The sequence below is a fragment of the Cebus imitator genome, unplaced genomic scaffold (assembly GCF_001604975.1).
Source record: "Cebus imitator isolate Cc_AM_T3 unplaced genomic scaffold, Cebus_imitator-1.0 Scaffold77, whole genome shotgun sequence".
NCBI classification, from domain to species: domain Eukaryota; kingdom Metazoa; phylum Chordata; class Mammalia; order Primates; family Cebidae; genus Cebus; species Cebus imitator.
This window is the reverse complement of record NW_016107392.1, coordinates 4,827,342-4,853,800: the sequence shown is the minus strand read 5'-3', so window position 1 is coordinate 4,853,800 and position 26,459 is coordinate 4,827,342. Positions and strand designations below refer to the sequence as shown.

General features: G+C 41.8%; 1 protein-coding gene across 4 annotated transcripts in view; it reads left to right on the top strand.

The window, feature by feature from the left end:
* Nucleotides 1–26,459, top strand: part of MKLN1 (muskelin 1) — a 417,215-nt gene that overhangs the window by 1,181 nt on the left and 389,575 nt on the right. The gene's annotated exons all lie outside the window — the stretch shown is intronic.

Sequence of the window (26,459 nt, the reverse complement as noted above, 5' to 3'; positions counted from 1 at the left end):
TGCTCAGGGTGTTATTAAAATGAACGGCATCGGGTTAAAGGCGTTCTTGCTTATGTTGTAGCATCCTGGGTTATTATCGATTGCCTTACACCCACATATCTTGTTTTCCTAATTTGATTTCTGTATTTGCGTCACCGCCAGGGACACTCAGACTAGACCAGTCAGTTCACTTCCTGTTTCTCAGAACTGGTTTATATTTGGTCTCATAGCTCTAGCTGGTAAAACATTATCAAACTGATCCTCTTGGAAAGAAATCTTTGCTTACCGTTGAAAACAAATTATCCCAATTAAATTCTAATTCCCATGGAAAACGTCATCATTTGAGGAGTAGACCTGCCAGTTGCCATCTGAGAAGCCATCCTTGAAATGTAAAGCCTAGAAAAAAAAATCATCTCGATTTCTTTTACCCAGAATCTTCATTCCTCAGCACTAGAACTAAGACAAACTCGAGTAAAGAGTAGGTTTATGTATATGCCTAAAATGAAGCCAGGGTGGGGCAGGGGGTGGGAAGAAACACCACGTTGAAGCTGGGGAAATCATTTAGACTAAATAAGACATAGCATTGAATGGAATCCAGGCCCAGGAAGGACAAGTAAGCTTGGGTTAGCATTGTGGCATTCAGAGAAGAGAGTGTGATTACAAGGCTACACTACAAATAGGAAACTCCATCACTTTGTGTACTAATTGTCTCTTTTACCAATTTCCCTATGTCCCTGGCCAAGACAACCTTGTTTTGTTTTGTTTGTTTTCAGTTCCTTCCTCTTAATAATAAGGACATTGCAAAGGCAACATCATAATGATAAGCACTATGTAAATAGGTGAATTCTGATGCAGATAATTTGTTTAGATGGAAAATAAAACCCTTTGAAAAAGATGTATAATGGCACCAATAGATTGGATGACCTTGAGTGAGCCATTATAGGTCTTATGTCAGTTTCCTCGTGGAAGCTTAAATGAAAGTCTGGACTAAAGGATCTCTAAAGGTCCTCCCATTTACAAACTTCTGTGGTGAGATTGAACTCACTACCTAAAAATTTCAATTTTAGCTGGATTTTGCAATGTTAACTTTTAGCACCTAACCTTTAATGTCTATCCATAGAAACCTTGAGGGAAACGATGGGAGATGACTTTCTATTGATGCATCCATTTTTAGTGTCAGTTGCCAGAAAAATGAAATCTACCTTGCTCCCCAAGTACTTACTCTCTCCCTGCCTCAATGGTGTTGTGGAAGCAACAGGATAAGAGTTACAAAAGGATATAAAAGTGTAGAGAAAGTTCTTTCAGTCTACTTACTTATTTATAACAACAGCATCTCAGCGTATTACCCAGGCTGGCCTCCAACTCCTGGACTCAAGGGGTCCTCCCACTTCAGCCTCCTGAGTAGCCAAGGCTACAGGTGCACTCAACCATGCCTAGCCGTTCCATCATTTTAGATATAGGTAATCCTAAGTACTCTGATGATCCAAGTGGTGGAATGATGGAGGAGGGGCTGTACAAAAAAATAATCAACTGAATCCTCATGGAACTAATAATAATCTATATACCTGTGTTTTGATTAGTGCTGGGCAAAAATAGACCTAGCTCAGCTCTTAGAATTATTCAGATTCACGGTATTGAGAAGTAGCATGAAGAAACGTGAGATTTGTGCCAGAGAGAAAAGACCTGAGTTTGAAACCCAACTCTGCCACTTTATTCATTATTGAGTGCTTGCTGTGTGTCAGGTACTGTGCTGGGTGCTGGGAATACAAAGATGAATAAGACACAGTTTCTGCTCTGAAGGACACTATACTATCATGAGAACAAAGGTGAATATATACAGTTGATCACACAAGCATGAGATGATATCAACAGGGGAGCTCATAAGAAGGGTACCTAACGTGACCACACATAGAATCTCTAACCACACAAGCTGAATCTTGAGATGAGTTCTGAAGGGTATGTAGAAGTAAGCCAGACAAATGGGCAGGTTGTAGGGAAAGATATTCCAGGCAAAGAAAGTGCTATGTGTGAAGATCTTATGGAAAAAGCTGTGCCCAGAGAATTGAGGGTGAAGAACAGTGCCTGGCAAGTAGGTTCTAAATAAATACCTTGTATAAATGAATGGCAGAAGTCCTGAGGAGAAATCCAGGAAGGTTAGCATGCTCGAGTATGTCTTCTTAAGAAGTTTGAACTTATTCTAAGGCCAATGGAGAACAGCTGATGAATTTTAAGGGGCATAGTAAAATGATCAGATGTTGATTTTAGAAGATCTTTCAGCTGGGTGCAGTGGCTCACTACTGTAATCCCAGCACTTTGGGAGGTTGAGGTGGGCAGATTGCGTGAGTTTAAGAGTTTGAGACCAGCCTGGGCAACATGGTGAAACCCCATCTCTACAAAAATACAAAAAAAAAAAAAAATTAGCCAGGCCTGGTGGCCCACACCTGTAGTCCTAGCGCCTCAGGAGGATCACTTGAACTGGAGAAGCAGGGGTTGCAATGAGCAGGGATCATGCCACTGCACTCTGGCCTGGGGAAACTTACAGTCATGGTGGAAGGTGAAGGGGAAGCAGGCACCTTCACAACGAGGCAGGAGAGAGAGAGCATGCAGGGGAGGCTGCCACTTTTAAAACCATCGGATCTCATGAGAACTCCCTCACTGTCATGAGAACAGCATGTGGGGAACTGCCCCCATGATCCAGTCACCTCCCACCAGGTCCCTCCCTCAGACATGGGATTACAGTTTGATATGGGACACAGAGCCAAACCATGTCACATTTTAAGAAAGAAATAAGGATGGATGTCTAAACTAAGGTAGCAAGAATGGAAATGGAGAGTGGAGGGATTGAAAGGCTTCAAGAGATATGAAGGACATAGAACCAACAGAATTTGATTATTGATGGTATCCTTCATCAGTGGTATCCTCCCATTTTCCTAAACTCTCCTCCCATCATATCCTGCAGATATAGCCTGAGGTCCAAGATAGGGACCTCAGGAGGAAAAGCAGGTTGTGGAGTGAAGGTAATTAGTTTACTTTTCAACATGTTGAGTTGAAGTGTCCATGGGATATCAAAGTGAAGCTATCTACTATATAATTGAACAGGGAAGTCTAGAACTCAGGAGAGAGAGATCTATGCTAGAGTCGTCAGAATAAGGGGTAGTTCATGGATGTAGATGAAATCCCTGAGAGAAGGGATAGAGAAAGAAAAGAAGAGGATCTACTTTGGAACCTTATGAAAACACCCATATGTTAAAAGTGAGGAAAGAAAACATACAGGGGAAACATATCCCAAGAGGTAGAAGGAACAGGACAAGTAGTTTCAGAGGAGACATGGGAGGAAACATCAGCAGTATTAAATGCCAGAGAGAGGTCAAGAAAAAGTGGCCGGATGCAGTGGTTCATGCCTGCAATCCCAGCACTTTGAGAAGCTGTGGTGGGCAGATCACTCAAGGGTAGGAGTTCGAGACCAACATGGCGAAACCCTATCTCTACTAAAAATATTAAAATTAGCCACGTGTGGTGGTGCGCGCACCTGTAGTCCCAGGTACTCAGGAGGCTGAGGCACAAAAATCACTTAAACCCAGGAGGCAGAGGTTGTGGTGGGCTGAAACCGTGCAAATGCACCCTAGCTCGGACGACAGAGCAAGAGTCTGTCTCAAGAAAAAAAAAAAAAAAGAAGGGCCAGACGTGGTGGCTCATGCCTATAATCCCATGTGATCCCAGCACTTTGGGAGGCTGAGGCAGGCAGATCACGAGGTCAGGAGTTTGAGACCAGCCTGGGTAACATGGTGAAACCCTGTCTCTACTAAAGATACAAAAAATTAGCTAGGTTTGGTGACTGATGCCTGTAATCCCAGCTATTCAAGAGGCTAAGGCAGGAGAATTACTTGAACCTGGGTGGAGGTTGCACTGAGCCAAGATGACACCGTTGCACCCTAGCCTGAGCGGCAGAGTGAAACTGTGTCAAAAAAAAGAAAGAATGAGAGGGAGAGAGAGAGAGAAGAAAGAAAGAAAAGAAAGAAAGAAAGAAAGAAAGAAAGAAAGAAAGAAAGAAAGAAAGAAAGAAAGAAAGAGAAAGAAAGAGAGAGAGAAAGGAAGGAAGGAAGGAAGGAAGGAAGGAAGGAAGGAAGGAAGGAAGGAAAAGAAAGGAAGGAAGGAAGGAAAGAGAAAGAAAGGAAAAAGATAAAAGAGAAAGAAAGAAAGAAGGAAAGAAAGAAAGAGAGGACTAAAAAGTCTCTGGATTGGTAACAAGGAGGTCATTGGGGTATTTGGTAAAATGGGGATAGTAACCAAATTGCAGTGAGTTGAAGACAGGATGAGAGTAGAGGATGCAGATAGAGGAAATTCTTTTAGATAAGAGGGACTAAAGGGGAAGTAGGGATGGAAAATAAAAGTGAGCTGAAATTGCAAAAGAGAGTAGTTCAGTTCACGGTCTGCAAGCTTAAGGCTGCGCAAGGAAAGAAGGGAATACTACACTAATAGAACTCTTTATTTGCTCAGCCTTCAAATTAAATGGTATTACCATCCACCAATTGCCCAAGACAAAAAGCATGTAGATATTCTTGATTCTTCTCTTTTCCTGAGTTTTCACAATCCTCAGAATTCAGGTCAACTCTACCTCCAAAACATTTCCAAAATGTCTCTTTCTGTCTCCACCGCTACCACCCTAATACAACCACCATCATCCCTCTTCTGTGCCCCGTAATAGCTTTCTAAGTGGTTTTCCTGTTTCCGCTCTTGTCCTCATTCTCCACAGCACAGCTAGAGTTTCATAAATCATAAGTCTTAAGACATAAATCAGATCATGTGACTTCTCATCTTAGAATCTCTCCATGTCTGTTGATGGCACTTGTGATAAAGTCCAGATTCCTCCTCCATCCAGGGCCTATGAAACCCTGTATGGCATCCCAACCATGTCTTCAACCTCATCTCCCACCATTCCCCACTACTGAAATGGCACTAGCTTTATTTATCTTCATCAAATGCATTGAATTTACTCTTGTATTATGGGATTTACCACATATATTTCCATTTCCTGGAATACTCTTTTGGTCATTCTGATCTTTGCTTATATGTCATCTCCTCCAAGAAGCCCTCCCTGACCACTCCACCTGAAGTGTCCTCTGTCCACATTTCCAACCATCCTATGTATTTTTTTCCATAGTAGTGGAACTTTATTACTATTAGTTTTTATCGCATATGGTTGAGAACTACTCTAAAATGTAAATAAACCCTGTGAAGATTACTGGCATATATCAGGCACTCAAAAAATATCCATTGGATGTTTGTATTAGGAAAAGGAGAAGAGCAACTGTTTATTAGAAATCAGAGGCATCAAGAATCAGAGTCTTGGCGTAATTGAAATGGCTAGTGGCGATGATTTCAGAAGTAGAAGAGTTGCTAGCTGTGTGACCCTGGAATTGATACATTCTATATATGGACTTCCTTATAATAGAGTTAGCCCTTGATGATTACTTATTATTAGAATTTTAAAAATTGCCTAAATCATGACTTTGAAAAGATACCAGGATATCTGATAGAACCTAGAAATTAGACTAAGAAGAAATCAAAGTATTCCTACAAATCCATTAAAAAAAACACTTAACTCTAGAAAACTGGGCAAAGGGTATGACAAACAGATTGTAGTCAAAGAAATACAAATGGATCTTAAAATAGGTAATAATGAAAGGCATGCACATCATAACTGCAGTGAGATCTATTTTTTACTGTCGAGTTGACAAAAATAAAAAAAGTTTAATAACATACTCGGCTGGCCAGGCTGGGAAGCAGGCACTTTCTTATACTGTCAATGGGAGTGAAAGTTGGTATCACTTCTATGGTGGACAATCTGGCAACATTTATCAAATTTTTAAATGTACAAAACCTTTAGGCTGGCAATTCTACTTTTATATATGTATCCAATAGATATACTCACACACATATTGAAGAATGACTCTTCTAGGACCTACACTGAAGCATGATTCACAGTAGTGATTAAAGACTGAAAACAGCCATCACTAGAGAAGTGGCTAAATAAACTATGATCGAATTAAGCAAGTGAAAGATAGGTAGCTGTTAAAAGTGTGAGACAATTCTAGGCATGCTTATGTGAAAAGATCACGATACATTACTAAGTAAAAAAAAATACAATGAAGAACAACATGTATTTTTCTAGCATTGCTTAAAAGATGGTTTACATTTTTTGGTCTGAAAAACTGTGAGAAGATAAAATAGAGCAGAGAATGAACAGATGTGGAGAGATCACTTGGGAAGTACATCAGTGGTTCCTGTGAGAGATCCTGGATGCCCAGATTAAGGCAGTGAAACACACAGGGAGAGAGATGGTGAGAGCCAAGAGTTATTTTAAAGAACTTGATGATTGATTGGAAATAGTGGGTTATGGAGAGGGAGATGCTGTCATGGTTGGCTTGAGTTTTCTCCCAAGATCAGGTACATGAACAGAGGTGTCAAGAGCCTGACTGAGATGGAAAATCCTAGGACAGAAACAGAATTGCAGGGTGATACAGTTTGGGTATTGGTCCCATTTAAATCTCATGTTGAAGTATAATCCCCAATGTTGAAGGTGGGGCCTGGCGGGAGGTATTGGATTATGGGGCAGATCCCTCATGAAGGGCTTAGTGCCATCCTGTTGGTGAATTAGTTCTTGCTCAATTCGTTTATGAGAGGCCTGGTTGTTTTAAAGAGTCTGGGACCTCTGGCCTTTCTCTCTTGCTCCTGCTCACACCATGTGACTTGCTGGCTCCCCTTCCCTTCTGCCATGATTAAAACTTCTGTAGTATCACATTCTCGCACTGCTCTAAAGACATACCTGAGACTGGGTAACTTATAAAGAAAACAAATTTGATTGGCTCATGGTTCTGTGGGCTATGCAAGAAGTATGGCAGGGGAGATCTCAGGAAACTCACAATCATGATGGAAGGTGAATCCATAGCAAACACATCTTCACGTGGCCAGCACAGAAGAAAGAGAGTGAAGGGGGAAGTGCTGCATGCTTTTAAACAAACAGACCTCATGAGAACTCACTATCACGAGAAGAGCAAGAGGGACATCTTTCCCCATGATCTAATCACCTCCCATGAGCTCCCTCTCCTGACATTGGGAATTACAATTCAACATGAGTTTTGGGTACGGACAAGAGCCAAGCCTTATCATTCCACCCGAGCCCCTCCCAAATGTCATTTCCTTCTCACATTTCAAAACACAATCATGCCTTCCCAACAGTCCCTCAAAGTCTTAAGTCATTCTAGCATTAACTCAAAAGTCCAAGTCCAGTGTCTTATCTAAGACAATGCAAGTTTCTTCTGCCTATGAGCCTGCAAAATCAAAACCAAGTTAGTTACTTCCAAGATATAATGCGGGTACAAGCATTGGGTAAATGTTCCCATTCCAAAAGGGAGAAATTGGCCAAAACAAAGAGGCTACAGGCCCCATGCAAGTCCAAAACCCCAGAGGGCAGTCATTAAATCTTAAAGCTCCAAAATAATCTTTTTTGACTCCATGTCTCACATCCAGGCCACACTGATGCAAAGGGTGGGCTCCCAAGGCCTTGGGCAGCTCCACTGCTGTGGCTTTGCAGCATATAGCCCCTATAGCTGCTTTCATGGGCTGATGTTGAATGACTGTGGTTTTCCAGGTGCACAGTGCAAGCTGTCGGTGTATCTACCATTTTGGGGTCTGGAGAACAATGGCCCTTTTCTCACAGGTCCATGAGTCAGTGCTTTAGTGGGGACTTTGTGCAGGGGCTCCACACTACACTAGTAGAAGTTCTCAATGAGGGCTCTGTTTCTGCAACAAACTTCTGCCTGGATAACCAGACATTTCCATGCATCCTCTGAAATCTAGGCAGAGACTCCAAATCTTCAACTCTTGCCTTCTATGCACACACAGGCCCAACACCACATGGAAGCCACCAAGGCTTGGGGCTTGTACCCTCTGAAGCAATGGCCAGAGCTGCACCTTGGCCCCTTTTAGCCATGGCTGGAGCTGGAGCAGCTGCAATGCTTTCCACCTTGTCTTAGCTATTAACATTCAGCTCTTCTTTACTTATACAAATTTCTGCAGCCTTAAATTCCTTCCCAGAAAATGGGATTTTCTTTTCTACTGCATGGCCAGGCTACGAATTTTCTAAACTTTTATGGTTTACTTCCTTTTTAAATATCAATTCGAGTTTAAAGTCATTTTTTTGTTTATGCAAATGAATGTAGGCTTTTAGAAGCAGCCAGGCTGCATCTTGAATGCTTTGCTGCTTAGAAATTTTTTCTGCCAAATACCCTACCTCATGTCTCTGAAGTTCAAATTTTCATAGATCTCGAGAGCAGTGGCATAATGCCACCAGTGTCTTTCCTAAAGCATAGCAAGAGTGACCTTTAGTTCCCAATAAGTTCCTCATCTCCATCTGAGACCACTCAACCTGGACTTCACTGTCTATATCACTGTCAGCATTTTGGTCACAATGATTCAACAAGTCTCTAGGAAGTTCCAAAATTTCCCTCATCTTCCTATCTTCTTCTAAGCCCTCCAAAGTGTTCCAACCTCTGCCCATTACCCAGTTCTAAAGTTGTTTCCACATTTTTGTATCTCTTTATAGCAATTCCCCACTGCTGGTATCGATTTTCTGTATTAGTCTGTTCTTGCACTGCTATAAAGACGTACCTGAGACTGCATAACTTATAGAGAAAAGAGATTTAATCGGCTCATGGTTCTGTGGGGCTGTATAGGAAGCATGGCTGGAGGGATCTCAGGAAACTTACAATAATGGAGGGAGGCAAAGGAGAAGCAAACACATCTTCACATGGCTGGCACAAAAAGAGAGAGTGAAGGGGCAAGCGTTACACACTTTTAAACTACCAGATCTCACAAAAACTCACTATCACAAGAACAGCAAGCGGAAAATCCACCTCCCTGATCCAGTCACCTTCCACCAGGTGCCTCCCCCAACCTTGGGAATTACAATTCAATGTGAGATTTGGGTGGGGACACAGAGCCAAGTCATATCAGCTTCCTCAGACTCTCACCAAAGCAGATGTGGCACCAGGTTTACACACCCTACAGAACCAAGAGGCAATTAAATTCCTTTTCTTTAAAAATGACCCAGCCTCAGGTATTTCTTCATAGCAATGCAAGAACAGACCATAACACAGGAGAAGATCAAAAGTTCTAAGTGCAGATGTCCCCTGCAGACTTGTAGATACGGGTGTGAAGCTCATAAGAGCTACTGGAACTAGATTTATAAATTTGAAAGAAGATTGCCTAGGGAGGGTAAATAGAAAGACTCAAAGAAAATTGGGTCCAGGTCTCAACTTTGATCATTTAAGACTGAAAAGAAAAGAAACAGCTGCCCATGGAGACTGAGAATCAGAAACCAGGAGACTATGGGGCCGAAGAAACAGAAAGAAGAATGTTAAGGAGAATCAGCTCTTTGTTAAACACTGCCAAAAGGTCAAGGAAGATTATTTTAATTTGTTTCTCATGTAAGCCCTAAGCTCCTGACAGTTAGGATTATTTTATTTTTTTTTGTTCCCCTAGGGTTCACCCTGTGACCCACACATAATAAATGATCAGTAAACTTTTGTTAGATTGAAGAAAAAGAGAAAGATGCATGATGAGAAAGACAGACATGCGGAAAGATGGTAGAATTTATGCTTGGGTCTCAAAAAATAAATGAGTAAAACAGATTCCCTTGATGTTTACTGCAGACCCAGCTTGATCTTAGGAAACTAAGATCTAAGGAGGTTCCTTCTGCCCCCTATGTTTTACTCTTGAGCTAACACATTGATGTGGCTCCCACAGAACCATGTTGTTGTCATGTAAGTGCCTTCAGAAAACATTTTGAGAAGTAATATTCACCTGGGTCTGGTCAATCTGAGTCATTTTTATCTTTATTGAGGTCCTGGGTGATGACAAAAAGAGCAATTTGCTTTTTCTCATCTATGACTCCACCACATCACCCTGAATGAGTTGATGGAAGCTGGGGCATCCGTTTCTGTGCCACAGTTCTGTAATACACTGAAACCACTCCTAAGGCGGCCGAACCCCAGTTTCCCATGAGGGAGAAAGGTGACTCCTGGGAGGAAGAGACGTCTAACTTCTTAGAGAAACCACCAGCTTCTTAGTCTGTTATTGTTTCTGCATTAAAGTGCTGCTGCTCTCAGGGCCACTGCACAGAATGTCAAAGGAGGACATGTTTGACTCTGCTCTGAGGATGTGGAGATCTTCTACGTAATAAAAGAGAGTGTCCTTGAATTAGAAATTTTAGGAAATACAATAATAGTTGTAGTTTCAACAGTATTTAAAATGCTATGCCATCCTGTATCATTTAGTTATGCCAAAGACCAACAAACTTTTTCTATAAAGGGCCAGAAGGGAAATAATTTAGGCCTTCCTGGCCCTACAGTCTCTGTCCCAGCTACTCAGTTCTGCCATTGTAGTGCAAAGCAGCCATAGACAAAATTTAAATGAATGATGGCCGTGTTCCAATAAAATGAATTTGAATTTCAAATAATTTTTATGTGTCATAAAATAGCATTCTTCTTTTCATTTTTTCCAATCATTTAAAAATGTGACAGCCTGGGAAACAGCAAGACCTTGCCTCTACAAAATAAAAATTTAAATAGCTGGGTGTGGTGGCCTGTGCCTGTAGTCCCAGCTACTCAGAAGGCAGAGGCAAGAGCATCGCTTGAACCCAAGAGTTCAAGGTTGCAGTGAGCTATCATTGTACCACTGCACTCCAGCCTGGGCAACAAAGTAAGCCTCTATGTCAAAAAAATTAATAATAATAAAAATAATAAAGAAAAATGTGCAAACCATTCTCAGCTCACAGGCCAAACAAAGACAGGATGTATGCTGCATTTATCCTTTGGGTAGTAGCTTGGCAATGTCTGTTTTAGATCAATGTGAAGAGCATATCATGAGAAAGATTTTCAGATTGGAACTTCTGAAGAAAATAATTTGTTTCATATAAACCCCTTTTTTAAAATTCTAACTTCTCAAAGTTACTTGCACATATAAACACATTTGCCTACATCTGACTTATTTGGCAATAAAGTGTGTCCTCTTGGTTCAGTATTCATTGAACAATTCGCTCTTTCTCCTTCTTGTCATGTACCTGTGTATGAATGTATGTGTTTATAGAGTAAACTGAAGAATGCTTACTACTTGAGTTTATAAATACCCCATCCGAGAGAAGACACAATAGTACTAATCACATTTTAAAACTTGATTAATTCATTCAATAAGTACATAATAAACATGTACTTCTGACCAGGCACATTGGCTCAGCCTGTAATCCCAGCACTTTGAGAGGCCGAGGTGGGTGGATCACAAGGTCAGGAGTTCAAGACCAGCCTGGCCAATGTGGTGAAACCCCATCTCTACTAAAAATACAAAAATTAGCCAGGTGTGGTGGCACATGCCTATAGACCCAGCTATTCAGGAGGCTGAGGCAAGAGAATCATTTGAACCCGGGAGGCGGAGATTGCAGTGAGCCAAGATTGCGCCACTGCACCCCAGCCTGGGTGACAGAGCGAGAGTCTCTCTCAAAAACAAAAAAAATCTATTTCTTACATAGTACAGTTCTGGGTATTATGGAGTTTAAGATAAAAGAGGATAGATAATTGATAGGTAGGTAGGTAGACTGACAGATTAAAGATCTAGTGACTGAAAAATTCCATGAGAATTGTTCGGACATATCACAGTATCAATGTATAAATTCAGTCTTTTAAAGCAACGCTAGGCAGTCAGACAAAACTAAGTTTAAATCTGAGCTCTTTTGCATCCCAGCTGCATGATCTTGGGGTGACTACACACACCACATAAGCTTCAGTTTCCTCTTTTTGAAATGGGGATAATAACACCTACCTCTCAAGGAGGTTGTGAGTATTAAATAAGATCATGTATGTAAATCAGCAGGTGTAGTACCTGGGAAATGGTAGACAATGAGTAAATGGTAGCTGTGCTGTAGTATTACAGCAATGTGAAGGTAGGTAACTTATTCAAAAGAAGCACACAACTAAAGGCAAAGCAGAGTAACCTTGCAAGTCAAGAAGTCACAGACACATATAGAAACCCGCAAACCTGGGGGCTGAACACCTGGCCGAGAACATTTGGCTGAAAATAAAAGCAGAAGTGACATTGTCACAGGGGCACACAATAAGGCACCTGGCCAGTTGTCTTGCCTTTGTCTTCCCTAGCAACTAGCTGCTGGGTTGTCTAAGGAGCCGCAGGCTTCCCAGTACTTAAAAGCTGTCTCAGACTGGAGAAAGTAACCATTAGTGTCAGCCCCACCATCGTGTTTCCTTCCAGTCAGGTCAGCCATGGGGCCTTAGACATCTGTAGCTCCCTCCTGTTATGCCTCCCCACCCCTCTGCCAAATTTGGGCTTCCACCTTGCCCTCAACACCTCAGTCTCTGCTCCTCCTGCCTTGTATCTCAGTCTCCCTTTGCATGTGGGGCCCTGTCTTGAACCCCAGCCTACTATACCATGATCCTGATATCTTCTTTAGCTTTGCTCTGACCAGTCCTCTTCTGCAGAGGGCTGGATTCTGCTGTCCCTACCCCTGCTGTGATCTCATCAAACTGTAGGACACATGTGCCTTCCCTTTTATAGATAACCCACTGCTGGGGTAAGGCTAAACTGCTTGGTATTAACAGCTTCCTGAACTTTATGTGATTATGAGACACAAGGTTTTGCACAAGCCAGCTGCCCTAATCCAGGCTGGTTTCCGTATTCACAGCCTGTGCCCTAGGGAGCCTCCCCCAACCCTGGTCTTAGCTCGTACCCTCTCTCCACTGGTCGTATGCAGTCAGCTAGTCCTAACATGCCTTGTGATTCTGTTACGGCAACATCAATAATGCTTTCCCAATACAAATGACAAAATTATTGGCACAGGGGCACGATATAGGGGTAACGGAAAACTTCACCTTATCTGACATCTACTGACAGTCTTATTCTGCTGAAAAGTGATCGTCAAATAAAATTGGCGTGACTTAAATTTAAACTAATTGCTTATTGAAGAGGTACTATTCTGTGTTTAATTCTAACCAGCTAAGAAAAATGTGCTGGCAAAGTGAAAGTGACTGACATGAAGAAGAGGAGCAAGTTAAGAGAAAATATGGACACAAGACTCCCTCTGGCCAGCAACTATGAAATAAAGGGCAAGAGGAGTAATATGATTGGAAGTACACATTTTTACAAAATCAGTGGAGTAATCCCAGCACTTTGGGAGGCCGAGGCGGGTGGATCACGAGGTCAAGAGATCGAGACCATCCTGGTCAATATGGTGAAACCCCGTCTCTACTAAAAATACAAAAAATCAGCTGGGCATGGTGGCGCATGCCTGTAATCCCAGCTACTCAGGAGGCTGAGGCAGGAGAATTGCCTGAACCCAGGAGGCGGAGGTTGCGGTGAGCCGAGATCGCACCATTGCACTCCAGCCTGGGTAACATGAGTGAAACTCCGTCTCAAAAAAAAAAAAAAAAAAGAAGAAGAAAAGACGACCAACTAAAAAAGATCAGGGTAGGCACTGTGGCTCACACCTGTAAGCCCAGCACTTTGATAAGCCCAGGCAGGAAGATTCCTCGGGTCAGGAGTTCGAGGCCAGCCTAGGCAACAAAGTGAGACTCTGCCTCTGCAAAAAAAAAAAAACCCAAAAAAAAAAAAAAAAAAAGATTAAAAAGATCAATGTGGTTGTTCTGGAAGTGTTCAGTTAAGCTCATATTTTTAAAGGTCATGTACAAAAGGCAGGAGAGGGGTTTATAACAAGGCTTTCTTCAAAAAGGAGGGCTCAGACTCGTGAGAGCCATGAGAATAATGCCCGAAGGGCTGATGACCAGGGACAGCTGGGGACTGGGAAAAGCATTGAAGACAATAAATTATGAACTGTTTGTTTTTTTGATTATGTTTATAGTAAAGAATAATAATAAATAAGGATAGTACCATTGAATGGGGCAGACTGTCAAATGTGAGTAGTTAAGTGAAAAACAGTCATTCAACTATGGCATGTCTTCAATTCTAACGAACAGATTTTCCCCCCATGTTTTTAATATTTATAAAATGAGAATGTATCTTCAATAGGTGAGTTTAACATGGTGGCGTTTTTTGGGGGGCTCTCAAAACAGCCATTAAATGGTGGTGCATCCTACCATATGTTGATCTTTTTTTTTTTTTTTCCAAGATGGAGTTTCGCTCTTGTCGCCCAGGCTGGAGTGCAGTGGGATGCTCTCGGCTCACCACAACCTCTGCCTCCCAGGTTCAAGTGATTCTGCCTTAGCCTCCTGAGTAGCTGGGATTACAGGCACATGCTACCATGCTTGGCTAAATTTTGTATTTTTAGTAGAGGTGGGGCTTCACCCTGTTGGCCAGGCTGGTCTCAGACTCCTGACCTCAGGTGATCCTCCTGCCTCGGCCTCCCAAAGCGTTGAGATTACAGGAGTGAGCCACCACACTGGGCCTGTATGTTGATCTTAGAATAGAAGAAAAATGAATTGTTTCTACTTAGTTCAGCTGGTATCAATCACACTCTGCAGATGAGGGGTCTACCTTGGGTGTTAGAAGTGGCAGTGCAACCAGTGACCACTAAAAGGTGGGAAAGAGTCAGAAAGGAGTTTGGAGGCCATATGCAGAGGCATATTATCTCATGGAGCACACAGAGGAGAGTGGGTGAGTACGACTGAAAAACAGGAGGGCAGCAAATACTAGAGATGGGACAAGACGGGAAAACTGACCAAAACCTTCTGAGAAGGGGTAGAGAGTGCCCTTGCCGACCCACAAAAGCCAAGTCACTGAAGAGGTATGTCACAGAGGATGGAATGGAGACAGGGGTTATGTGTTGAAAAGGTCGGGCTGGGCACGGTGGCTCACGCCTGTAATCCCAGCACTTCAGGAGGCCAAGGTGGGTGGATCACGAGGTCAAGAGATCGAGACCATCCTGGCCAACATGGTGAAACCCCATCTCTACTAAAAATACAAAAAAAAATTAGCTGGGCGTGGTGGCATGCGCCTGTAGTCCCAGCTACACGGGAGGCTGAGGCAGAAGAATTGCCTGAACCCGGGAGGCGGAGGTTGCAGTGAGCCGAGATCGTGCCACTGTACTCCAGCCTAGCACCTGGTGACAGAGCGAGACTCTATCTCAAAAAAAAAAAAAGAAAGAAAAGGTCAGGCAGCGATGCAAGAAGGAATAAAGGAACTGCAGTGGATACTTAGAACAGTGTCTAACATGTGGCCAGGTGGGAATGGCTTGCCCTGGGCAGGGCATTTGGAACTGTGCCTGGAGCATAGCGTGTGTCTACCACTGTGTCCTGCCTCTTCTGAATCAATTAGATGAATGACTTAAAGCCCTGGTGCTCCAGGTCCAACCATGTGGCTTCGATTAATCCCATGGAGGGCTCCTCTGAGAAGGTGTTTAGACCAGGATGTGGGTTTGGTATCACAGATCAGGAAAAGACATTGTGAAATGGGATAAGCAAGACGCTGAGTATTTATGTTTTTGTTTTTGTTTGGTTTAAAAAAGGACAAAGAATGGTCCAAGTAAGTAACCAGGGAACAAGGGAGCCAGAAGCCAGAAACATTACTAGAACAAATCCAGAGGAGAGTTGGAACTGTGGTCTGTTTTTACTAGGTCTGTGGAACTCATGTTGAAGAAGGAATTTAGAGAACCTATAGATCAGTTGGCTGTGAAGGAAATTGTTCCAACCAGATATGAACAGGCCCTAAAAACTGTGATGTGCCCAAGTGGTCTATATGCAGCTTGAATATAAAGAGAAGGGACCAAAGCATCGCCTCTGATTCAGAAAAAATAGAAAAATATGTGGCCAAGAATTAAATGTGAAAAGTGACCCATATAATAGGGGTGATATGTGCTGAAAGGTGAAAGTGGTGTAAGCATTTTCTGACCTTGGAGTGGTAAAGGACTTTGTGAGCAAAAAAACAATGGTTTATGGTTTATAAAAGAAAAACATTCTACTTGAGAGGCTGAAACAGGAGAATCACTTGAGTACAGGAGTTTGAATCGAGCCTGGGCAACATAGGAAGATTTTGTCTCTAAAAAAGATGAAAGAAAGAAAGAAAAAGAAGGAAAGAAAGAAAGGAGAAAGAAAGAAGGAACAAATTGATATATTTCATTGCTTAGACCTTTCCGTTTATGTAGTTAAAACAGCAGCACAAACAAAATGAAAAGATATATGAGAAATTCCAGAACTTTTTTTTAAAATAGGGTCTTGCTCTGTTGCCTAGGCTGGAATGGAGTGGCACCATCAAAGCTCACTGTAACCTTGAATTCCTGGGCTCAAGCAATCCTTCTGGGTAGCTGGGACCACAGGTGTGTGCCACCATGCCTTGCTAATATTATTTTTTAGAGATGGGGTCTCCCTATGTTGCCCAGCCTGGTCTCGAACTCCTGGGCTCAAGTGATCCTTCCCCCTCAGCCTCCCGAGTAGTTAGGACCACAGGTGTGTGCCACTGCACCTTCATTTTTGGTGGAGACAGGATCTTGCTTTGTTGCCCAAGCTGGAGATTCCAGAACTTTAGGTATATCACAAACGATAGTGTCTTTAACATACAAAAAACTCACACACAAAAAAAAAAAAAAAACAAAAAAAAAAAAAAAAAAAAAAACAACAAAAGACAAAAAAAAAAAAAAAAAAAGAAAAGAAAGAAAAGGAATTCAATTGATCAATGAAAATGAAAAAGGTCCGGTTTCATTATTAATTAATGAAAATGCAAATCAAAGTAAAACCCAGATGCCTTTGTGCCTAGCAAATTGCAAGAACTTTAAAATAATCTCTTACATGGATATTCAGGGAAATAAGCACTCTCATGCTGTATTGGGAATATAAATTGGTATAAGCCTCCTGAGAGCAATTTGGTATTGTGTGTTAAAAACCTTAACATACACAAACCACTTATATAACATAGTAATTTCATTTTTAAGATTTCATCTTAAGAAAATAATTAGAGATGCTAAGAAAATTTAATGTAGAAGAATATTTAGTGTAGCATTCTTTATAATATTGAATACTTAGAGATAACAAGTGCCCAAAAAGAATTATTGCATAAATTTTGTTTATTCCCGTGATAAAAATCTATGCATCCAATAAAAAGCAGGTTATGAAAGATATCATGACATCAGAAAAGGTTGGCCATTTATTATTTATTTATTTAAAGACAGGGTCTCTCTCTGTCACCCAGGCTGGAGTGCAGTGGCCTGATTGCAGCTCACTGCAGCCTTGACCTCCTGGGCTCAGGTGATCCTTCTGCCTCAGCCTCTGAATCAGCTGGGACTACAAGCATGTGCCACCATACCCTGCAAATTTTTAAAAATGTTCGTAGAGCCAGGGTCTTGCTATGTTGTCCAGACTGGTCTCAAGCTCCTGACCTCTGGGTATCATCCTGCCTTGGCCTCCCAAAGTGCTGAGATTACAGGTGTGAGCCACCATCCCCAGCCAGGTCATTTATTTGTAAATATATTTTCTCAGAAAAAAGAAAGACCAAACACAGAAAAATATTACTAGTGGCAATATTGTGGTAGTGGATTTATAATTGATTTTATTTTATGTGTGTGATTTCTGTAGTCTAAGTCCACTTCATAGACATGCATGTTCTTATAGCCTGGATATAGAAGAAATTTAAGATGAAATGGGAGCCCAAGATAAATGATGGAAGGATATATTTAAATTAGACAAAATTTAAATTTAAATGAGATTCAAATTTAAATGAGCTTCAAAACTTCTGATCCACATAAACTATATCTAGGGATACAAAAGGAGCTTCCAGGTATGATTATAGACATGCTATGAGGAATTGCTGAGGATAGATGAAATACCATATGCCTAGGGTTAGGCAACCATGCCAATTTTTAAAAAAGAAAATGGGCTGGGCGCAGTAGCTCACACCTGTAATCCCAGGACTTTGGGAGGCTGAGGTGGGTGGATCACCTGAGGTCAGAGTTTGAGGTCAGCTCGGCCAACATGGCGAAGGAAACCCTGTCTCTACTGAAAATACAAAAATTAGCCAGGTGCGGTGGCTGGCGCCTGTAATCCCAGCTACTCAGGAGGCTGAGGCAGGAGAATTGCTTGAACGAGAATTGCTTGGCGGAGGTTGTGGTGAGCCAAGATTTACCATTGCACTCTAGCTTGGGCAACAAGAGTGAAACTCTGTCTCAAAAAAAAAAAAAAGGGGAAAAATGGTGGATTCCAGAATCTATAGCTTAATAAGGTTAGTTTGGTTAGGAAAAGAAAGTTGGTATCAATGAGAGCCAACCTGGGTTCACTTAGGTTAAATCCTTCCAAACCATTCTCATTTCCTTATCTTTCATGTGCTTTAAATCATGTAATCCTCATGCCAGACCTCAAAGGTCGATATTACTAGCATTACCCCCCTTTACAGAAGTGGAGCCTGAGGTCATAAACATCAAGTGATTTGCCCAAGACCCTCTAGCTGGTTTAGTTTTTTTGTGACAATATTAATGGATAAGAAGATGAGAGATATGTTTGTCATACCTCTCATTGGACAGAGGTTTTCAAGAGATACTGGTGAACAGTATAATGGACGTGGAACAGTATTATTCAGTGTTATTAGTGGATGAAATGTTTTATTATATTTATTACTAATGTATTATTAGTAGATGACATAATTACACACATAAATGTGGATCGGATGAGGTGGCTCCTACCTATAATCCCAGCACTTTGGGATAGGCTGAGGTGGATTGCTTGAGTCCAGGAGTCTTAGGACTGGACAACATAGTAAGACCTGTTGCTACAAAAAATACAAAAATTAGGCGGGTGGATCACGAGGTCAAGAGATCGAGACCATCCTGGTCAACATGGTGAAACCCCATCTCTACTAAAAATACAAAAAATTAGCTGGGCATGGTGGCGCATGCCTGTAGTCCCAGCTGCTTGGGAGGCTGAGGCAGAAGAATTGCCTGAACCCAGGAGGCGGAGGTTGCGGGGAGCCGAGATCACGCCATTGCACTCCAGCCTGGGTAACAAGAGCGAAACTCCGTCTCAAAAAAAAAAAAAAAAAAAAATTAGCTGCGAATAGTGGCATGCAAGTAGCCTCCCAGCTACTTGGGAGGCTGAGGTGGGAGGATTGCTTGAGTCCAGGAAGTTGAAGCTGCAGTGATGCTATAATCATGCCATTCCACTCCAGCCTGGACAGCAGAGGGAGACCCTGTCTCAAAAAACAAGGTTGGGTGAGGTGGCTCACACTTGTAATCCCAGGACTTTGGGAAGTCAAGGTAGGAGGATCACTTGAGTTCAAGAGTTTGAGACCAGCCTGGACAATATAGTAAGACATCATCTCTACTTAAAAAAAAAAAAAAAAAAAAAAAAAAATCAACTGGGCCTGGTGGTATATGCCTATAACGCCAGCTACTCAGAAGGCTGAGGAGCAAGTATCACTTGAGTCCAGGAGCTCAAGGCTACACATCCAGCCTGGGTGATAAAGCAAGACTCTCAAATTAAAAAGTGCAGATTAATAGGACATTGTTTACCTAGAGGTTTCTAAGAGGTAATAATAACACCACTTACCAAGTACCTATGGGCAAGGTTCTATGCAAAAGTGCTTTTCATTCATTATCTTAATCTTCCCTAGCAGCTAGAGAAATAGGTACTGTTATCCACATTTTACAGATAGCAAACCAAGGCTCAGGATGGTTTATGAACTCGCTTGTAATCACCAGATAGCTAATAATTAGAAGAGCTCAGATTCGGTCACAGAAAGTCTGGTTTCAGAACCTATATGCTTAACTATTGTACTAATGTGTCTTCTTTTGGTTATTGGCTCCTGTTAGGCTCAAATTTTTTTTATGAAAAGAAAGATTTATTAATATTTAACAATGACTCAAAAGGCATACTTCTGCCAAGAATTCAAAGTTGAGAGAATTAAGGAAAAGGAAGGCAAGAAAAACAACATTTATGGAGAACTTGCGTCAGGTATGATACTACCCTGGTTTCAGACTCAGGACCACTTTACAGAGTAGGTAGGATTAGCCCTATTTTCACTGATAAGCAGGTTGAGACTCAGAGAGATCACATGACATGTTCAAGGTCACTGGGCCACATAACAAAACCAGAATTCGAACCCAGATCTGCCTGACTCCTAAACCTTTCCACTTTTTACTACTGGCTCATGATATAAAAATATATAATAGTGGGGAAAACTGTAAAAACCTTCAATTGGCTTTTAAAAATCAGTTTGGGAGACCTAGTTTATCAGCATTTCAAGTGCAAAAGATCTCAAGATTTGAGTTGATCACAAAGCACCATGAGTCAGCAGAGTGGCTGCCAGAATACTCAGACAATCTCAGGTGGCATTCACAGAAGGACTGTGTCTTGGAAAAGGGAGAGAATGTGCCTACAGGTTTCTAACTGCTTATACCAGATGGAGAGAATTGTGATTAATTCTCAGTGCCGCATTTTAAAAGGGACTTTGACAGACGAGGCTATGGTTATTCAGAGGAGAGCAGCCAGCTGGTAACAAAAGACACACATATATACGTTCATGTATCCATATGTAACAGCTGGATTATTTTACAGAGATGAAATGCTTGGGAAAGCCCCAGAGGTGACTGAAAACCATTCTCAGTTAGCTGGAGGGCTGCTGTATGGAAAAACGTCTTCTTGGACTGTGTGTGGCTCCAGAGGACAGAGCTGTGGTTGGAAGGAGGCAGCTTTGGGCCAATAAATGAAAAAGCAGAGCATGACTGTGCCTTGCATATATTTTTAGGCCCTGAAGTACCCAGCCCGATGCTTTAGACATCGCAGGCACTCAACAAATATATGTTGAATGGAATCGGATATGTTGCTATACAAAATCCCAAGCAATTGTCTTGTGGGGTAATAGGCTCACTGGAGATTTTGAGCAGAAGCTAGATGGCCACTTGTACGCAGGACTCCCATTCCATAAAATAATTCCTACTCCTTGCCCAATTCCACCTTCTTTCCAGCCTTACCTGCTTCCCTCCTGGCCACTTTCAAAGAGGCGTCTTCACTCAAGATACTCCAGGCTGACTTCTTTTATATTTTTAATTTTTTTTATAAATGGAATCTCACTGTTGACCAGTCTGGTCTCAAACTCCTGGGCTCAAGTGATCCCCCATCTCAGCCTTCCAAACAGCTGGGATTATAGGCATGAGCCACTGCGTCCAGCCCAGGCTGACTTCTTTTTTGTTTTTGAGACAAAGTTTTGCTCTTGTTGCCCAGGCTGGAGTGCAATGACATGATCTAAGCTCACTGCAATCTCTGCTTTCCAGGTTCGAGCAATTCTCCTGCCTCAGCCTCCCAAGTAGCTGGGATTACAGGCACCCGCCACAAATCCTGGCTAATTTTTGTGTTTTTAGTAGAGACAGGGTTTCACCATGTTGGCCAGGCTGGTCTTAAACTCCTGACCTCAGGTGATCCACCCACCTCAGCCTCCCTAAGTGCTGGGATTACAGGTATGAGCCACCGTGCGTGGCTGGCTGATTTCTAATTCTCTAGAAACTGTGCTCATCAGGTCTTCTAATTACTAAGCCTTATCTTATCCCTGGTCCGACCCCAGAGAGAGCTATTGATCATTTTCTCTGGGAGGGTCTCATGTCTCTTTCCTTGCAAACATCCCTCTGTCCCACTCTCTCGCCCCATCTTTGCTTTTTTCCAGTCTATTCCCAGGGTGCGTCTCCACTGACAGCTGTCTCAGACTTTTTTTCAGTAATCTGTGCTTGGTCCTTCTCACTGTTTGTCTCCCCCAAGATATCCTATTCATTATGAGGACTGAGCTACTTCTTGGCCTGGACTCCTGAGCCTATGCATTCAGCCCAGGCCTCTCTCCAGATCTGCAGAGCTGTCATTCATTTGCACTGGATATACCACAGTCACTGTGAGCTTCATACCCTAAGCAGCATCCCCTCTGCATTTGCTCTCCTTCCTGCCTTTAGCTTACTAGTCAATGTCATTGCACTTCAACCTCAGCCCAGCTCTCCTGCACCCAGCTCCCAAACCTCTATCTAATTGATAACTGTGTCCTCAGTGCTACATATATATATATATATATATATATTTTTTTTTTTTTTTAATTGCATTTTAGGTTCTGGGATACATGTAAAGAACATGCCGGATTGTTGTATAGGTACATACATGGCAATGGGGTTTGCTCCCTCCTATATTACCTATGTCTGGCATTTCTCCCCATGTTATCCCTCCCCAACTCCCTACCCCTTACAGTCCCCCCTAGTCCCCCCGCCACAGACCTCAGTGTGTGTGATGCTCCCCTTCCAGTGTCCATGTGCTCTCATTATTCAACACCTGCCTAAGAGTGAGAACATGTGGTGTTTGATTTTCTGTTCTTGTGTCAGTTTGCTGAGAATGATGGTTTCCAGATTCATCCATGTCCCTGCAAAGGACACGATCTCATTGTTTTTGATGGCTGCATAGTATTCCATGGTATAGATGTGCCACATTTTCCCTGTCCAGTCTATCATCGATGGACATTTGGGTTGGTTCCAAGTCTTTGCTATTGTAAACAGTACTGCAATGAACATTCGTGTGCATGTGTCCTTATAATAGAAAGATTTATAATCCTTTGGATATATACTCAGTAATGGGATGGCTAGGTCAAATGGAATTTCTATTTCTGGTCCTTGAGGAATTGCCACACTGTCTTCCACAATGGTTGAACTAATTTACACTCCCACCAACAGTGTAAAAGTGTTCCTATTTCTCCATATCCTCTCCAGCATCTGTTGTCTCCAGATTTTTTAATGCTCGCCATTCTGAGTGAGATGGTATCTCAATGTAGTTTTGATTTGCAATTTTCTAATGACCAGTCATGATGAGCATTTTTTCATGTTTGTTGGCCTCATATATGTCTTATTTTGAAAAGTGTTCATATCCTTTGCCCACTTTTGAATGGGTTTGTTTGTTTTTTCTTGTAAATCTGTTTTAGTTCTTTGTAGATTCTGGATGTAAGTCCTTTGTCAGATGGGTAGATTGTAAAAATTTTTTCCCGTTCTGTTGGTTGCCCGTTCACTCTAATGATTGTTTCTTTTGCTGTGCAGAGGCTCTGGAGTTTAATTAGGTCCCATTTGTCTATTTTAGCTTTTGTTGCCAATGATTTTGGTGTTTTAGTCATGAAGTCCTTGCATATGCCTATGTCCTGAATGGTTTTGCCTAGGTTTTCTTCTAAGGTTTTTATGGTGTTAGGTCTTATGTTTAAGTCTTTAATCCATCTGGAGTTAATTTTAGCATAAGGTGTCAGGAAGATGTCCAGTTTCTCCTTTCTGCGCGTGGCTAGCCAATTTTCCCAACACCATTTATTAAACATGGAATCCTTTCCCCATTGCTTGTTTTTGTCAGGTTTGTCAAAGATCAGATGGTTGTAAATGTGTGGAGTTGCCTCCGAGGCCTCTATTCTGTTCCATTGGTCTATATCTCTGTTTTGGTACCAGTACCATGCTGTTTTGATTACTGTAGCCTTGTAGTATAGTTTGAAGTCTGGTAGTGTGATGCCTCAAGCTTTGTTCCTTTTGCTTAGAGTTGACTTGGCTATACGGGCTCTCTTTTGGTTCCATATGAAGTTTAAAGTGGTTTTTTCCAGTTCTGTGAAGAAGGTCATTGGTAGCTTGATGGGGATAGCATTGAATCTATAAATTACTTTGGGCAGTATGGCCATTTTCAAGATATTGATTCTTCCTAACTATGAGCATGGAATGTTTCTCCGTCTATTTGTGTCCTCTCTTATTTCGTTGAGCAGTGGTTTGTAGTTCTCCTTGAAGAGGTCCTTTACATCCTTTGTTAGTTGTATTCCTAGGTATTTTATTCTCTTTGTAGCATTGTGAATGGCAGTTCATTCTTGATTTGCCTCTCTTTAACTCTGTTATTGGTATATAGGAATGCTTGTGATTTTTGCACATTGATTACACCCTATTGTCAAAACTGAAAGAGCTAGAGGAGCAAGATAAAAAAAAAACTCAAAAGCTAGCAAAAGACAAGAAATAACTAAGATCAGAGCAGAACTGAAGTAGATAGAGATATGAAAAACCCTTCAAAAAAATCAATAAATCCTTCAAAAAATCAATAAATCCAGGAGCTGGTTTTTTGAAAAGATCAACAAAATAGACCACTATCCAGATTAATAAAAAAGAAAAGAAAGAATAATCAAATAGATTCAATAAAAAACGATAAAGAGGACATCACCACAGATTCCACAGAAATACAAACCACCATCAGAGATTACTACTACAAACAGCTCTATGCACATAAATCCGTAAACTTGGAAGAAATGGATAAATTCCTGGACACTTACACCCTCCCAAGCCTAAACCAGGAAGAAGTCAAAACCCTGAATAGATCAATAATAACAAGGGCTGAAGTTGAGGCAGCAATTAATAGCTTACTAACCAAAAAAAGCCCAGGTCCAGATGGGTTCACAGCCGAATTCTACCAGACATACAAAGAGGAGCTGGTACCATTCCTTCTGAAACTATTCCAAACAATCCAAAAAGAGGGAATTCTCCCCAAATTATTTTATGAGACCAATATCATCCTGATACCAAAGCCCAGAAGAGACTCAACAAGAAAAGGAAACTGCAGGCCAATATCCATGACGAACATGCATGCAAAAATCTTCAATAAAATACTGGTAAGCCGATTGCAACAGCACATCAAAAAACTTATCCATCACAATCAAGTAGGCTTCATCCCAGGGATGCAAGGCTGGTTCAACATACACAAGTCTATAAATGTAATTCACCTCATAAACAGAACCAAAGACAAAAACCACATGATTATCTCAATAGATGCAGAGAAGGCCTTTGACAAAATTCAACAGCCCTTCATGCTGAAAACTCTCAATAAACTAGGTATCGACGGAACGTATCTCAAAATAATAAAAGTTATTTACAACAAACCCACAGCAAATATCATACTGAATGGGCAAAAACTGGAAGCATTCCCCTTGAAATCTGGCACTAGACAAGGTTGCCCTCTCTCACCACTCCTATTCAATATAGTATTGGAAGTCTAGCCAGAGCAATCAGGCAAGAAAAAGAAATAAATGGTATTCAACTAGGAAAGGAGGAAGTCAAATTGTCTCTATTTGCAGACGACATGATTGTGTATTTAGAAGACCCTATTGTCTCAGCCCAAAATCTCCTGAAACTGATAAGCAACCTCAGTGCTTCTTCTAAATCCCACTTGGACTTGCGACTACCCTTCAGCCCACTGCTGCTATGGTGACTCAGACCTTAATCCCTTCTTTAGACTATTACAGTAGTCTTCTAATTGGTTTTCCTGGCTCAGGCTTCATCCTGCCCACTAAAGTTTTTATTTTAATTTTTAAAAATATGAATGAGCACATCTTTCCACTCTTTAAGAAATGCTGATAGTTACTTACTGTCTTCAGTATCAAGTCCAGATTCCTCAGCTGTAATGAAGGTTCTTTGCGATATAGCCACAACATACCTTAGCATTGATTTCCAGCCCACATCAGACTTCTCTCTTTTCTTGGGACACAGTTTTCCCTCTCCACACCTTTGTGCCTTTTTTCATCCTAATTTTCTTACAAAAAAGCCACTCTTCTCTCCTTGCCAACTTATCCCCTCCTTTAGTGCTTCTAGGAAAGCACTGTCTTCCTTTTTTTTTTGAGATGGCTTCTTGCTCTGTTACCCACTCTGGAGTACAGTAGAGTGATCTCAACCCATTGCAACCTCTCTCTCCCAGGTCCAAGAAATTCTTCCCCCTCAACCCTCCTAGTAGCTGAGATTACAGGTTCCTGCCACCATGCCTGGCTAATTTTTGTACTTTTAGTAAAGACAGGGTTTTCCCATGTTGGCCAGGCTGGTCTTGAACTCCTGACCTCAGGTGATCTGCCCTCCTTGTCCTCCTAAAGTGCTGGATTATGGGCATGAGCCACTGCACCTGGCCCCTCTTCCACTTCCGAGTCAGGAGTTCAGGGATGCATCAGGGTAAGAGATATGGTATTTAAGGCAGAGGACTGGATTGACAATTGCAGAGGGACAAGCCCAATGGGACTGCCAATATTCAGACAGCGGGAAGGACCCAGCCAAAGAGACTGGGAGGGAACAATGAGGTAGGAGGAAACCTAGTGAGGTGCGATGGAAACCAAGAGTAGAAAGTGTTTTATTAGAAGGGGTGAACGTTGTGCCAAGAGGCTGCTGAGAGGAGGAATAAGATGAAGACTGAATTGACCATTGGATTTGATGTCATAGTGGTCATCGTGAGCTTCATCGGTGTGTTTTCAGTGGACTAATGGGGGCAAAGGCTGATTAGATTGGCTTCAAGAGATCGGCAGAAATGAGGAAGTAGATGCTTGTTGAATAGGTAAAGGTTGGATGAATGAAGAAATAATGTCTTTGAGAGAATGCCATGATTGATCATGAACCAAAATAGATAAATGAATTATTCTGAGTCTGAAAAACTCCCAAGTAGAAACAATGTTGTGATTTCAGGGCACAAAGCTTTGTGTGA